This window comes from Ambystoma mexicanum, chromosome 1p, assembly GCF_040938575.1.
Source record: "Ambystoma mexicanum isolate Mex_15411 chromosome 1p, UKY_AmexF1_1, whole genome shotgun sequence".
In the NCBI taxonomy this organism is placed as follows: domain Eukaryota; kingdom Metazoa; phylum Chordata; class Amphibia; order Caudata; family Ambystomatidae; genus Ambystoma; species Ambystoma mexicanum.
In genome coordinates, this window is record NC_090921.1 from 1,465,616,851 (window position 1) to 1,465,630,493 (window position 13,643).

Below are 13,643 nucleotides of genomic sequence, written 5' to 3' on the forward strand. Positions count from 1 at the left end.
ACAACTGCCATCCTGACTTTTTCGTCCTCATAAGACGTACTCTGCAGAATTCCGGCAATCACTCGCCCATCAGGCGCACACGTCTCTTTACTGTAACGAAGACGAAGCGGGGATACTTTTCCCCGCCCCCCTCATACGACCATTGGTTAGCCGGATCTCTGACTCATCTGCCCATCATTTGGGTTGGCACCACTCTATTGGGCCCCATGCGAGCCACACCTTCAGCTCCCATGTGCCTCCTATCCACATCCAGTAGGCAGACAGCGGCACACCAACATTGGCTAGCCCCCACCCACACCCACCCGCCACTCATCTTGGCCGGCACCGTTTGATTGGGCCTGATCCTCTGTTCTCTTTTCACCTAGGGCCTACTTCCGACTGTCCGTGTCCCGGTGGTACTCATTGGGACATTGGGAAGTCGACCGAGATGTTTTTTCAGCCTTTTTCCACTTGATGGTTTCCGGTCTCTCTTTTACTACCTTCGGACCAAGGACACATATGCGAACCAGGTAATCTCTCCGTTTGCTCCTGGTCCTACCGGATAATTCTCCGAGTCATTGTGCACTTGCCTACTGATGAGTTCTCTCACCACGGCATCTAACTATGGTTTCCTACCAATTACAGGTCCCTCTTTTCTGCCTTTGTTGTACGCGAATCACCTTTTGGACCCTCGACGGTCGGACTCTGCGACACCAGCCATTAGTACCCCACGTCCATTGGCTCACTTAGACAGCAGCCCTTTTCAAGTAAGCATTTTTCTTCATTATTCAGCCATTCCTGCCCGGTCCAGTTGCACCCCCGGCTCCCTCCGGCGGGTGGGTGACACACAGGGACCCATGCATCACTCCTCCAAAGGGGACCCAAGGCCACAATTTATATTCTCTGCCCCCTCCCCGGGGGGAGACGCATCGGAATTACTTCCGAGTTCTCCCCGACTCCGTGTGAGGATTAATGAGTTTGTGGCCATGAGATACATCTACAGACTCGACTATTATCGTTGTCTGTTTTTGCATTTGTGCTTTACGCTTTACATGTAACAGGCATCCTGTACTGTCCCGCCTCCATGGTTGATCCATTCTCAAGTTTCAATCGCAATTTGTCTTTCAGATTCACTCCAGTTTTTTCCCCCCCCTTTTTGTTTACAGGGTCTTGCCAAACACTGCCCTGATGAAGGCGGAGGACAATCCTTGGATATGAAAAACACTTTCTTCTTGTCTTTATCCAATCCTGTTCCGCCGAAACGCTTTTCTTCTATCAGAGGGGAATTACAGGTCCTTCACAGCATCACCTGTGGACACCAGGATCTCTCTCTTTTTTTGCCTATGTGACATGTATCCATTAATGGGACCATGTCTTTTCTGTTAAACATGTATCTAATTTTTTGCTTCCCCCCAAAGCGTTGGCAGACCCCATTCTCATCCCTGAGTCCTTGGGGATTGATTCAAAACACTGAAGGAAGTTTCCAGCACACCTTCTGTGCATGTAAATTTTGATAAATTATCAAGACTATATGGGTTGAGACCAGGTGAACCTTTCCAATTTATTTAGACTTCACAGTAGCCAACCCAACACATACCAGTATCCTTTCTTTCTTGTTGAGATCAGAGGCTGGATGAGTGACAATTGGCTTAAACTCAACGGACACAAAACTGAGGTTCTGGTGGTAGGTGTGTCCTCTGATTTGGGTACTTGGCCCTCTTCTTTTTGGCCTGTCTCACTGGGTGTTTGCCCTACTCCAGTGAATTGGTGTCTATGTTTCTCCTTCTCTTTCGATGGCCCATCAGGTGAGCGCAGGATGCAAGACTGGACATTTCTTGCTGAGGTTCCTTCACAAGATTTTGCCTTTTCTCCCTACGCATTCCGCAGTAGCTGCCTCACTGGCCACCAGCCGCTTATATTACTGTAATGCTTTGTATTTGGCCCGAGCCCATCAGCCTGATCCAATCCCCTTCAGCTATTGCAGAATCTGGCGGCCAGGGTGGCTACTGCCAACCCTTATGGTTCTCATATCAGTCCGGTGTTGAGATCTCTTCACTGGCTTCTGGTGAAAAAAAGACTAGCCTTCAAATCCCTATGCCTGGTCCACCAGGCCTAGAGTCAGGTAGGTGGGTGCTGTCTTTCTGCAGGAGATATGTATGCCTTATACTCCAGTCAGAGAGCTTCGCTCCAGCACTGGGAGTCTGCTTGTGGTTCCTAGATTTCGTCTTCCCAGGTTGGGAGGCTGAGCCTTTTTTTCAGTGGCTGGAAACAAGCTCTGGAATGATCTTTCATCCTGTCTGAGGCATAGATACTGAGAATCACCTACAGTTTTGCCGTCAGTGTAAAACTACTGTTCTAAAATATTGGTCGGCCTAGCCTTTCTTGCTGTGTATTCTCGCACCAAGATGCCTGTTAGGTGAACGTGCGGGCCATAAATGCATATAACATAACATAACTTTGCAGAGGCCTTTGCAGACTTAGGGGGTCATTATGAGTTTGGAGGCAGACATGGTGCTATTAGCACCATGGCTGCCTCCAAAGTCGTGTCCAGGTTCTTTGAATGGGGACTTACCGGGTCATTCCAACCTTGGAGGACCCAGTAAGTCCCCATTCAAAATACCCTTCCCCATTCCCATTTGAGCCCCCATAGGGCTCAATGGGAATAGGAAGGGAGCTAATAATGGGCCTGTTAATAACAGGCCCGTTATTAGCTCCCTGGTCCCCTTGCGGGACCCGCTAAGGACGTATGGCCTAACCAGACGTTCTGAGCGGGTCCCTTGAGGGAACCTCGTAATGCGTCGCTAAGGGGTTAACGGCACCGGCATCCTTACCTGTGCCGTTAACCCCTTACCGCTGCACTCGTGATGAGGCCCTTAGTCTCAGACCTCCGGCTGAAATATACCAACCTGTTCATCGTGGGAGATTTTAACATTTGGATCAATGATACGTCTGACTTCAATCCACCAGATTAGTTCTGTTATTGGCAGACGTTCAATTACTGCAGTATTTTAGGGACCTACCCATGTCAAGGGTTAAACTTTAGATTTGATATTCAACACCTGTTGATAATGGGTAAAAAATGTTGTTGACAATGTTTTTTTCTCTTTCTGACTGGAAAAATTTTCTGTTCACTGGTATTTCTTAGGCTAACCAACCAAAGATGCCAAGTGTTGGCAAGCGGTTCTCCAAATGTTCAATTATCCCTCATGCATCTGCTCAGTGTCCTTGCTTTAGCGTTCGACATCACAATCACAATATGACGAATTAGTGCACCACACCTGATATTGTAGAACATCATCACAGATGTCCCTAAAATGATCCAGATGTGCTTTGTTACTTCAAAGCGTATCAGCTCAACCCGCCGATGAGGCACATTCACCGACCATGTATGTGCTCGGCTGGCAAGGCCACATGTAAAGGAACCCTACTTCTTACATTATGTTTGCCATGTTTATGAGCATTCAATTGCAATCCTTGACATGAAGAAAGTGGAAATTCCTCTTCTGGAGATTGAATCTGTAGACTAATACATTAATGACAAGGATCTAAGTTTCACCCCAAGGTCCCAGGTTCGAATCCCAGCAGTTCTTCTCTGGCCTTCATCGTTCTGAGGTCTGGAAGATGAGTACCTTGGAGTTGGATAACCAGCAGTTCTTCTTTGGCCTTCATCGGTTTGAAGTCAGGAAGATGAGTACCATGGAGTTGGATAACCAGCAGTTTTTCTCTGGCCTTCATCGTTTTGAAGTCCGGAAGATGAGTACCATGGAGTTGGATAACCAGCAGTTTTTCTCTGGCCTTCATCGTTTTGAGGTCCGGAAGATGAGTACCATGGAGTTGGATAACCAGCAGTTCTTCTCTGGCCTTCATCGTTTTGAGGTCCGGAAGATGAGTACTATGGAGTTGGATAACCAGCAGTTCTTCTCTGGCCTTCATCGTTTTGAAGTCAGGAAGATGAGTACCATGGAGTTGGATAACCAGCAGTTCTTCTCTGCCCTTCATCGTTCTGAGGTCCGGAAGATGAGTACCATGGAGTTGGATAACCAGCAGTTCTTCTCTGGCCTTCATCGTTCTGAGGTCAGGAAGATGGATAACAATACACATCTGGTATTCAGTGCCAAGAGACCTCTGGCAGAATGACCAAAGCCCAGAGGGGTATCTTGGAGTGATTGACAGACAACAGATATCTATTGTTACCCAACTTAATGCTACTTATTTGATTACCCTTGGAGGATGAAGAGATTAGTGGATATGCTGGGATTTGAACCTGTGGCTATGAAATCAAACAGAAGCCTTTTTAGTGGACGCATTAATCCACTGAGCCACAAACCTGGCAGTAGGAGGAGTGTCCCTCATATTCTTACACGCAGTGCCATTGAGGTTTTTTAGGAATGTTATTCTCACCAAAAAGACAGGCCTCTGCGAACATGACCTAATACCCTTCCACGATGATTCAGACGCCTTTACATTCTACACACACACAGTTCCAGAGCATATCATCACACGGGGAATCCATACCCCACTTCCAGCACGCTGCACATTTCCTGCGGCGCACGCCCTGCAGCCAATAACACAATTTGCAAGGAAATATGTCGACAACCAGAGGGCAGTGTTACAGAAACTTTTCACCTGTGCAAGTGCAATTATTACTAAGTCAAAAACGACGCTAGTGAAAGAACATATTCTTATATTGCACTTGTGCACCAAGGCAAGGTTTGCCCTAGCCCTAGACCTTTGCCCTGGTGCAAATATGCATTGAAAGAATATGCAATTTTGCCCATGTGCTAATTGCAATTGCAAATGTTTCTGTAATTCTACCAATGCGCATCTACAGGGAAATGCGTACAGACCAGATGGAAATCAAATTAGGACCTCCAGGAAACCGGCTCCCCGTGATAATGTCACCTGGAAAAAGTCGCCAGGTAGGCGACTTTTTTTCCCCTGACGCCTAAAATACTTTCCCCAAATATTCTAGGAGGGGTATCATTTTATATGATGAACTCCTATCGTACAATATTGGGGGAAAGTGCTTGATTTTGATGAGTGTGCATTTATGAGGAAATGTCGCCTCCTGGCGGCCATTTCCCAGGCGACCTTATCTCCAAACATCTAGGAAACATGCATACAAGCCGGCCGGCCATTCCGTAGTAGTCACCATGCATGGAAAAATCTCCCAGGTGGGGAACGCCCCTAAGAATGGAATGGGGGCGGTAAAGCAAAAGCAGAGGCAGTGACCAAGGTACAAGAGATGGTACCACTTTGAAGATAGAGGGTGTGGGGACTGAATATAAAACATAATCAATACATGTGTTACATGCACAACCGTTATATGGAAGCAGATTTGCATGCAATTTAGCAGATGCTCAGGCATATTAATTATTAATCAGAAAGTGGATTATTAGGCAGGCACGCAATAACGAAAATAGCTCATGCAAAGGCGCGGCTTTAAAAGGGCGAATACAGCAAACTGACAGAAGAAATATAGAAATTGCGATAAAATCTTAGCTTACCACCTTCTTGTTTAGCAAAATGTATCAATTATGTTGAAACGTGCGTGTGCTTAGCACCGACCACGCACCCACATTACCTGGACTTCTTTGGCTGGAATCGGGGGTATCGTATCGTGAATGCCCCTCGCCTGGCACACCTCTTTTCCCAGCTGGGCACTGTGTTCAGTGCCATCCACTGTCTAACATCGCTAAATGCATTGGTCTCCCGTTGGAATGCATAGAAAAAATGATAACCTCAACTCCGTGCAAAGATGTAGCACCCGTGGAAAGAAATCGCGTATTTTTTTATACTGATATTAACGCGCTGTTTCGCAAGCGAGAAAATCCCCCTGCTGGGAAGATATACATCTGAAGCGGCTTTCCAAAGACCATCCCTCCGTTGCCTTGGTTACCGCTTCTTACCTCCAGACATAAATCATCCCCGTGACAGCGCAGAACCGGCCGCTGCTGCTGCCGCCCAGGAACCCCGGAACCAGATGTCGGTGCTCGCGCGGGCTCTACGCAGGAACTAACCTCAGGCAGGAGGCAGCCACACACACAAAGAAACTACGCGTGCGTTGCATTCAGTGAGGAGTACGCGAGCACTGACGGGCAGCTGTTAAACGCCGCTTCGAGACCCCATGAGATACGCACTCTCCCCCCACCCCCTTCCGCACGCGTACGGCAGAACCACACCACTCTTCTAGCACGCCCACGGCCCACCCCTCACCAAACTCAAGAATTGATACCCCTGGTGTACAGAACGTGCTAGTATAGCGATCTCAAATTGGCAGGTGGCGGGCACGCGCCCATCGCCCATTTTTGTAATTATCTTTTCCTTCCACTGCCCGCAGATTGGCTTTCCCGTTGACATTGCTAAGAAGAACTAGAAGCCATGGTCAGACACATTAAGGATCGCGCGCACCGCTGGTCATTGGGCCGGCTCTCACCGGATCCGAGATCCGGCACCAGATGTGTAGCCAGATCTCGGGATCCGGCCAGAGTCAGCAGCCCAAGCCCCTGCTCTGCAATGGGGAGGGAAAAAAAAAAGAAGAAAAAAGCGCCTGCAAGCAAAATGTAACTTCCTCTAGTGACTCCATGCAAGAGGTCACAAGAGGAAGTTACAGGTTTTTTATTTATGCAATGTTTGTCAGATACATGGATTCAGATAATTTTTTTATTTAAGCAATGTTTGTCAGATATCTGTATCAGACAAACATTGCATAAATAAATAAATATACAGGTATCCGACAAACATTGCATGAATAAATACCCCCATTGACATCACTGCTTTCAGAGGGTAGCTGCAGGAGCTGTGCTGGGTGTGGTTCAATAAAAGAAAACGTTGCTGAGGGCATACAGAAATCACTCTGTTTGAATAGTACCCAAGGGCGAGTTTTTAAAAAAAATAAAATGGTCTGCAAATTGTGCATTTTAAAGAATATTTACTCAGCAACGCTGGTCAAAACTATTATCCGCATAATGAAGTAACTCATCCCCAGTGCCATGGAAGTGGTTTAAAGTGGAATTGATAAATAGATTGAGAAAGAAGCAGCATGAAATAAATAGTGCCGTTTGAAACTATTATTTTGGATATTTCCTTTGATTGGAGGTCAACTGCCAGCTCTGCCCCGTAGCCCCGCCTCTTCAGGCACCGCCCCTCGAACTCCACTCCCACCCTGGCCCTTGTGGGATCACCCACCAATTTTTTTCCATTTCCACCATTGATCGCGCAAGAGAGCTGCTGCTGGTCAGAGAGAAGAGATATGCTGTTGTAAGCTCCACCTTTGATTTCTACCTAAACTCTATGCCGAGTGGTCAATGGGCTGTGAAAATATGCCCCAAATGTAGTCTGTAGGCCTGATACCCACTTTAGTATGCATAATGGGCACAACGTTATGGAAATTCGTAGAGATGATAACTAGCACACAGAAGCGAGCGCACACACTCCCTCATATAATCCATCCCCTCTTTTGCCCTCTATTATACAACCACTGCCACATGCAGAGACTGATTTCACCCTCTACTCTCAGCTAGTCTAACTCCCTCCATTGCACTCCTACCCGTGTACATCCTCTCCAATTTCAACCTCCCTAATTCCATCCACAGCACCCCTACTCTTGAACATCCCCTCCAATCTCAGCCATCTTAAATCCATCCTGTGCACCACTACCCTTGTACACCCCCTCCACTCTCAACCTCACTAATGCCATCCACAGCACCCCTACCCTTGAACATCCCCTCCACTCTCAGCCATCTTAATTCCATCCAGTGGACTCCTACCCTTGTACATCCCCTCCACTCTCAACCTCACTAATGCCATTCATTGCACTCCTATCCTTTTACACACCCTCCACTCTCAGCCATCCTTTTTCCATCTATTGCACACCTACCCTTGTACATCCCCTCCACTCTCAACCTGCCTAATTCCATCCACAGCGCCCCGATCCTTGTACATTCTCTCCACTCTCCACCTCCCTAATTCCATCCATGGCACCCCTACCCTTGTACATCCCCTCCAGTCTCAACCTCCCTAATTCCACCCATTGCACCCCCACCCTTGTACATCCCCTCCACTCACAACCTCCGTATTTCCATCAATTGCACTCCTACCCTTGTACATCCTACCCTTGTACATCCCCTGCACTCTCAAGATCCCCAATTCCAACCATTGCACTCCTACCCTTGTACACACCCTCCACTCTCAGCCATCCTAATTCCATCCATTGCACACCTACCCTTGTGCCTCCCCTCCACTCTCAACCTCCCTAATTCCACCCATTGCATCCATACCCTTGTACATCCCCTGCACCCCGAACCTCCCTAATTCCAACCATTGCACTCCTACTCTTGTACATCCCCTCCACTCTCAGCCATCCCAATTCCATCCATTGCACTTCTATCCTTGTACATCCCTTCCTCTCCCAAACTCCCTAATTCCATCCATTGCACTGCTACCCTTGTATAAGCCCCTCCACTCTCAGCATGCCTAATTCCATCCATTGCATCCCCACCCTTTTATAATTGCCTACTCTCTCAAAGTCCCTAACTCCATCCATTACACCCCTGCCCTTGTATACCCCTCCACTCTCAACCTTCCTAACTCCATCTATTGCACACCTACCCTTTTATAACCCACACCACTCTCATCCTCCCTAACTCCATCCATTGCACCCTACCCTTGTATAACCCCCACCATGCTCAACGTCCTTAATTCCATCCATTGCACACTACCCTTTTATAAGCCCCTCCACCTTCCACATCCCTAAATCCATCCATTACACCCCTACCCTTGTTCACATTTTTGCAAAAACTAGTTATGTGGCAAAAATTGTCATAAGATATATATTTTCTAATTCAGATAATCATGGGGAAGAAAATAAGACGACAGTCAGGTCTGCACCATGTTGCATGGCCGTGTGACAATTTTCTGCCATTTTAGAACGCATAACAGTTATGAACAATCAATGTATTCCCCATATTCTTAATTTCACACTCCACCCGTTCACCAACTGCCACATTTTGAACATTTTTAGATCAGCCAGAAACCCATTTTAGATGGCCATTACAGTTACCTGAGTCGTAGATGGAGGAGTTTTATATCACCAAAATCGCATGTAAATTACCTAAAAAATGATACATACATGTAATCAGTACGACTTATGGTTGCTGAGAAAAAGGCCTAAATGATTAGAGTCCTTTTAAACCAATTGAATCTTTATATTTGCAAGTATGAGCTTCCCTTCCTCCACACCATCCACCATTTGCTATCTGGGCCAGCCTGTGACCAGAGTTGTTTTATTAGTCTCTATGAAGTTGGTTGTTTGCTCTTTGAAGTTGGAGTTCCAGCCTCCCTTAATTGTAGCCCTCGTTTTCACACTTCCTTCTTACATTCTTGTCATGCTTCAGCCAAGGAAAATTGTCTTGCAGAGACAGCAAGTCTTAAGGGCACTTGGTTTCCACACCTTTCAGGCAAGCCACTTTTTATTGTTGTTGTAAAACAGCTAGGGGATGTAAAACAGGTCTTCTGTGGGGAAAGTTCTTAGTGGCATTTGTCCCCCAGCAAGCAAAGGGAGACTCTGTCCCAGCACATGTAGTCAAGTCATATGCCCTATCCCTCACACCTATCATAAACAATTTTGTTAACGCCTCATTTAAAACGAATATGGTACCAGCCAGTATCAAAGAAGCTTGGGTTACACCATTGTTAAAAAAACCTACCCTTGATCCTATGGTACCCACTAACTACAGACCAAAAACAACGGTACCATTCTTGCTAAAAATTATAGATAAAATAGCCTATAAGCAAGTCCAAGCACATCTAGAAGACAACTAACTTCTTGGCCCTAGACAATCAGGCTTTAGACCAATCCACAGCACGGAAACAGTGCTCTTGGATTAAAAAAATCAGATGGATACCTTTAGAGATACAGGCAAACTTTTCATTCCCCTGCTCTTGGACCTGTCGGCAGTGTTTGATCTTGTAGACCACGACAAACTCTGTTCCATCTTATCAAAAGATTTCAATGTTTCCACTGATGCCACTATGTGGATTAAATCTTTCCTGGCAGAACGAACTACTAGAGTCGCTATAGGTAAAGAAGCAGCAGACCCTGTCCCAGTCCCCATTAGAGTACCTCAAGGGTCTCCTACACTCTATAATGCTTATACTAAGCTCCTTTTTGCAGCTCTAGACAATATGGGTGTCATCTATACCAATTTTGCTGATGACACGCAGATCCTTATACCACTTTCAGGGAACTACTCTTAAGACACGTTAACCATTAACAATATCTATGCCATAATTCAGAACTGTATGGCATTAAACAGCCTGTGCCTCAATGATGAGAAGACAGAGATTCTCATCGTGGGCTCCCAATCTAAATTAGGCACACTCCACCCAGACTACTCCACCATCAACATCGATGGCACAGTGATCCCTGTCTCTAAGCAAGTAAAAACATTAGGAGTGTACCTGGATGCTAACCTCACAATGACTAAACACATCAACACACTATCCTCATCATCCTCCTACACAGCCAAACTAATAGCCCTAAGCCGACAGACAATTCCTGACCCCAACTAACTGCATTACTTTGGCCAGAGGGTTAATATTATCCAAATGAGACTACTGTAATGTACCGTTGCTCGGGACCATGACCACTAATCTCAACAAACTGCAACTAATGCAAAATAAAGCCTTAAGGGCTGCCCTAGGATTGAAGAAATCTGATCATATCTCTAAAACCAGAAGGGATGCTCACTGGCTTCCCATCAAGGCTAGAGTCCTCTTCAAGACTCTGTGTATCACATTCAAATGCCACCATAACAAAGCGCCCATTTATCTGAACAAATCCATTGCCAAAAAACAATTGGTCAGAACCCTAAAATCAAACAACCAACTCCTACTAGGGTTGCCCCGCTTCAAGAATACTAGAGCAGTAGGGAGCAGCTTCCAATACCTAGCGCCGAAACATTGGAACACCATCCCGCTTAGTATCAAAAAAGAAGAAACACTATCTGGCTTTAAAAAACTGCTAAAAACCTGTATGTGCTGGTGCATTCGACCTCCCCATCCCCATTCAGCCCTATGGGGCAGAATGGGGATCGGGAGGCCCTTTATTCCGGCACCCGCAAATGGACAATTACCGGGTCCATCTAGCTCAGAATGACCCTATTCTTGCTTATTCATGGGTGCTGGAATAAATTCAACTCTGGCGGCAGCCGTCCCTTAATAAGGGCATGGCTACCGCCAGAGTTGTAATTAGGCCCACACGGTCTTCAATGTGTTGTTAGCGTTTTTCAATTATCGGGTCCTCTTTCTGTGAAGTGATCAAATCTGCATCTGGGGTATCTTTACTCCACTGGGCAGTCGAGAGTTCTCCATTCGCATGAGTTTGTGACCTGGTGACAGTGGCAACTTGGATTTCGCCCAGCAGGGATTCTTTTTCTATGAAAAAAAAACTGCAGAGCTCCGGTTTCAGCCAGCTGGGGAGCCAGGTAATTCCCAGCCTTATCTGACCCCTTTATCTTGGAAAGACCTCTTATCTTCTTCCAATAGATGGTCATCTAATTTGAGGTCACCATATCATCAATTGACTGGATCAATTTGGCCTGCTTTAAGGGTTTATTGTTGGCAGAAAGCATGCCTTGATTCTTCCAGTCAATCAGGTGCTCCACGAACCCATTCCTGACATGTCAGTGATTATGACCAGTTCATTGAGTTGGTGGTGTACTGCAGTGAGGATGGCTTGATGAACTGCCATCAACTCTGCAACCTGACTACTTTGGGGTCCTATTTTATAACCAGCAGGGGGTTCTGGGGTATAATTCTCCCAGACATTCCCAATGCCAGCCACCAGTTCATTTTCCCCATTATCAACATGGTAGGAGCACACACCCACATAAACTGTGGGTATCCCCTGACACGTGTCTTTTTCATAGACCTTGTGTGGGGAATTTAAGTATGCCTCCATGTTGCTGTTGGTCATTAGCCTTTCATCCTTGAGAGTTTTCTTGAGCACAATCATGCAAGTCCGCCAACCCTTGCGCTAGGGGACTCTTCTTGTTTTGGCCATATCTGACGTCCCTCCTTGCATGGACAGAATTCAGGAAGTAGTTCAGGAATTACTAACATTCTCTGCCCTGATTCTGTCACTTTGTAGATATTGCAAGGGTTGGTGAGGAGTTTCGATAATGATGTGCTCCCCTGGATGAATAGGTTGGAATTTTCAATGCCCATACCGTTGCCAGTAGTGCCTTCTCGCAGTCCTTTAATATTTCCTCCACAGATGACAAAGTCTTGCTTGCGTACAAGATGACTTTGTTGACCTTGTTGTGCTTTTGATACACCACTGCTGTTAGGCAAGTATCTGAGAACTGTGTCTCCAAGAAGAACTCCTTGTTCTTTATGGGGTAAACCAAACAAGGAGCCTGGGAAAGGCTTCTTTTCAGTTGTTTAACTGCCTCGGATTGTTCTGGACCCCACTCCCACTTGATTCCGGCTTTTAATAAATGGACCAAGGGTCGAGTGATCTCTGCGTAATCTTCAATGAACTTCAAACTATAATTAGTGAGTCCAAGAAGGCTTCTTAATTATCGCAGAGTAGTAGGGTCTTTTAATTTCAACAAGGCTTCCACCTTCTTCGCTTGGGGATTAAGGCCTTCAGGGGTGATCTTGTGCCCTAAGAAGTTCCCTCAGGTTTTACATCCCTGTGCCTTCTCAAAATACAGTTTTGCTCTGGCTTTCTGGAAGTGGGTTATAACATAGCGGATTTCTGCTACATGTTCCTCCACAGTTGAGCTCTTGATCAAAACATCATCCACATAGGGCAGGTTTTCTCATTTTGCCCAATTCGGACATGGCCTTATGTAGGAAGATGTTGAACTTATTGCCGGAGTTAATGTAGCCAAAGGGGGTTCGGGTCCACATGTACAGCTGCCCCCCGAAGGTAAAGGCAAGCTTGTACTGGTCTTCCCTACTCACGGACACTGTCCCGTAACCGTTGGTCAGGTCAATGGCGGTGTACACCTTTGACACTTGGATCTGGGCCAGTCCCTGATCGATGTAGGGAAGGGGCCTTCTTGACATGTGGAGCCGTTTGTTCAACTCCCTCAGGTCTGCATATAGTCTCCGTTGGCCATTTGGTTGGGGAAGCCACAGTACTGGGTTATTGAAGGTACTGTGGATCGGACGAATTATGCAATGCGATTCAAAGTTCTTAATTATCTTTGTGAATGACTCCATTAATGCGAAAGGTAACTGTTATTGTTTCTCAAACACTGGAGCTGTCTCGGGGTCAGTGGGTATGGTGGCTGAATGAATGGCTGTGCGTTCACAGTTGTATAAGTACATTGAAAAGATATCTTGGAATTAAAGGAAGACTTGTTTCAGCTTTTGTCTTTGCTCCTTGGTCTCACAGGAATCAGCAAGATTGATCCTTTCCTCGACGAGCCGCTTGAAACCTGGGAAGTCCTCGGGCTTGGCAATTTCGATGGATGGTATCCTTTAGTTGGGTGGAGAGATCTCTTTTGATGGTGTTGACCTGGACAGGGGATTCGAGGTGGTGCGCTTGACTCTGTACACTCCCTCCTCCCTCCTAATGTCACAGGTCACCTCTTCCACCCCGTAGGGGTAGGAAGAGTACACTATGAAATTCCCGCCATGTCTAGTAAAAA

General features: G+C 46.4%; 1 protein-coding gene and 1 long non-coding RNA gene across 9 annotated transcripts in view; one reads left to right on the forward strand and one right to left on the reverse strand.

Moving 5' to 3' along the window:
• SEMA4A (semaphorin 4A) overlaps positions 1-13,643 on the reverse strand; it is a 733,849-nt gene that overhangs the window by 515,535 nt on the left and 204,671 nt on the right. For 2 of the 8 annotated variants that reach the window (XM_069607117.1, XM_069607123.1), the window contains exon 1: positions 5,889-6,099. The exons of 4 other annotated variants lie outside the window; for them this stretch is intronic. The gene's annotated coding sequence lies outside the window, so the exon portion shown is untranslated. Of the gene's footprint in view, positions 1-5,563; positions 5,841-5,888; positions 6,100-13,643 lie in introns of those variants that run through there. 2 more of the 8 variants (XM_069607118.1, XM_069607122.1) reach the window with 1 other exon arrangement.
• On the forward strand, positions 421-1,439 carry LOC138579874 (uncharacterized). Its single transcript, XR_011304152.1, has 3 exons — positions 421-509; positions 625-746; positions 1,146-1,439. It is a non-coding gene; the product is annotated as an uncharacterized lncRNA (long non-coding RNA).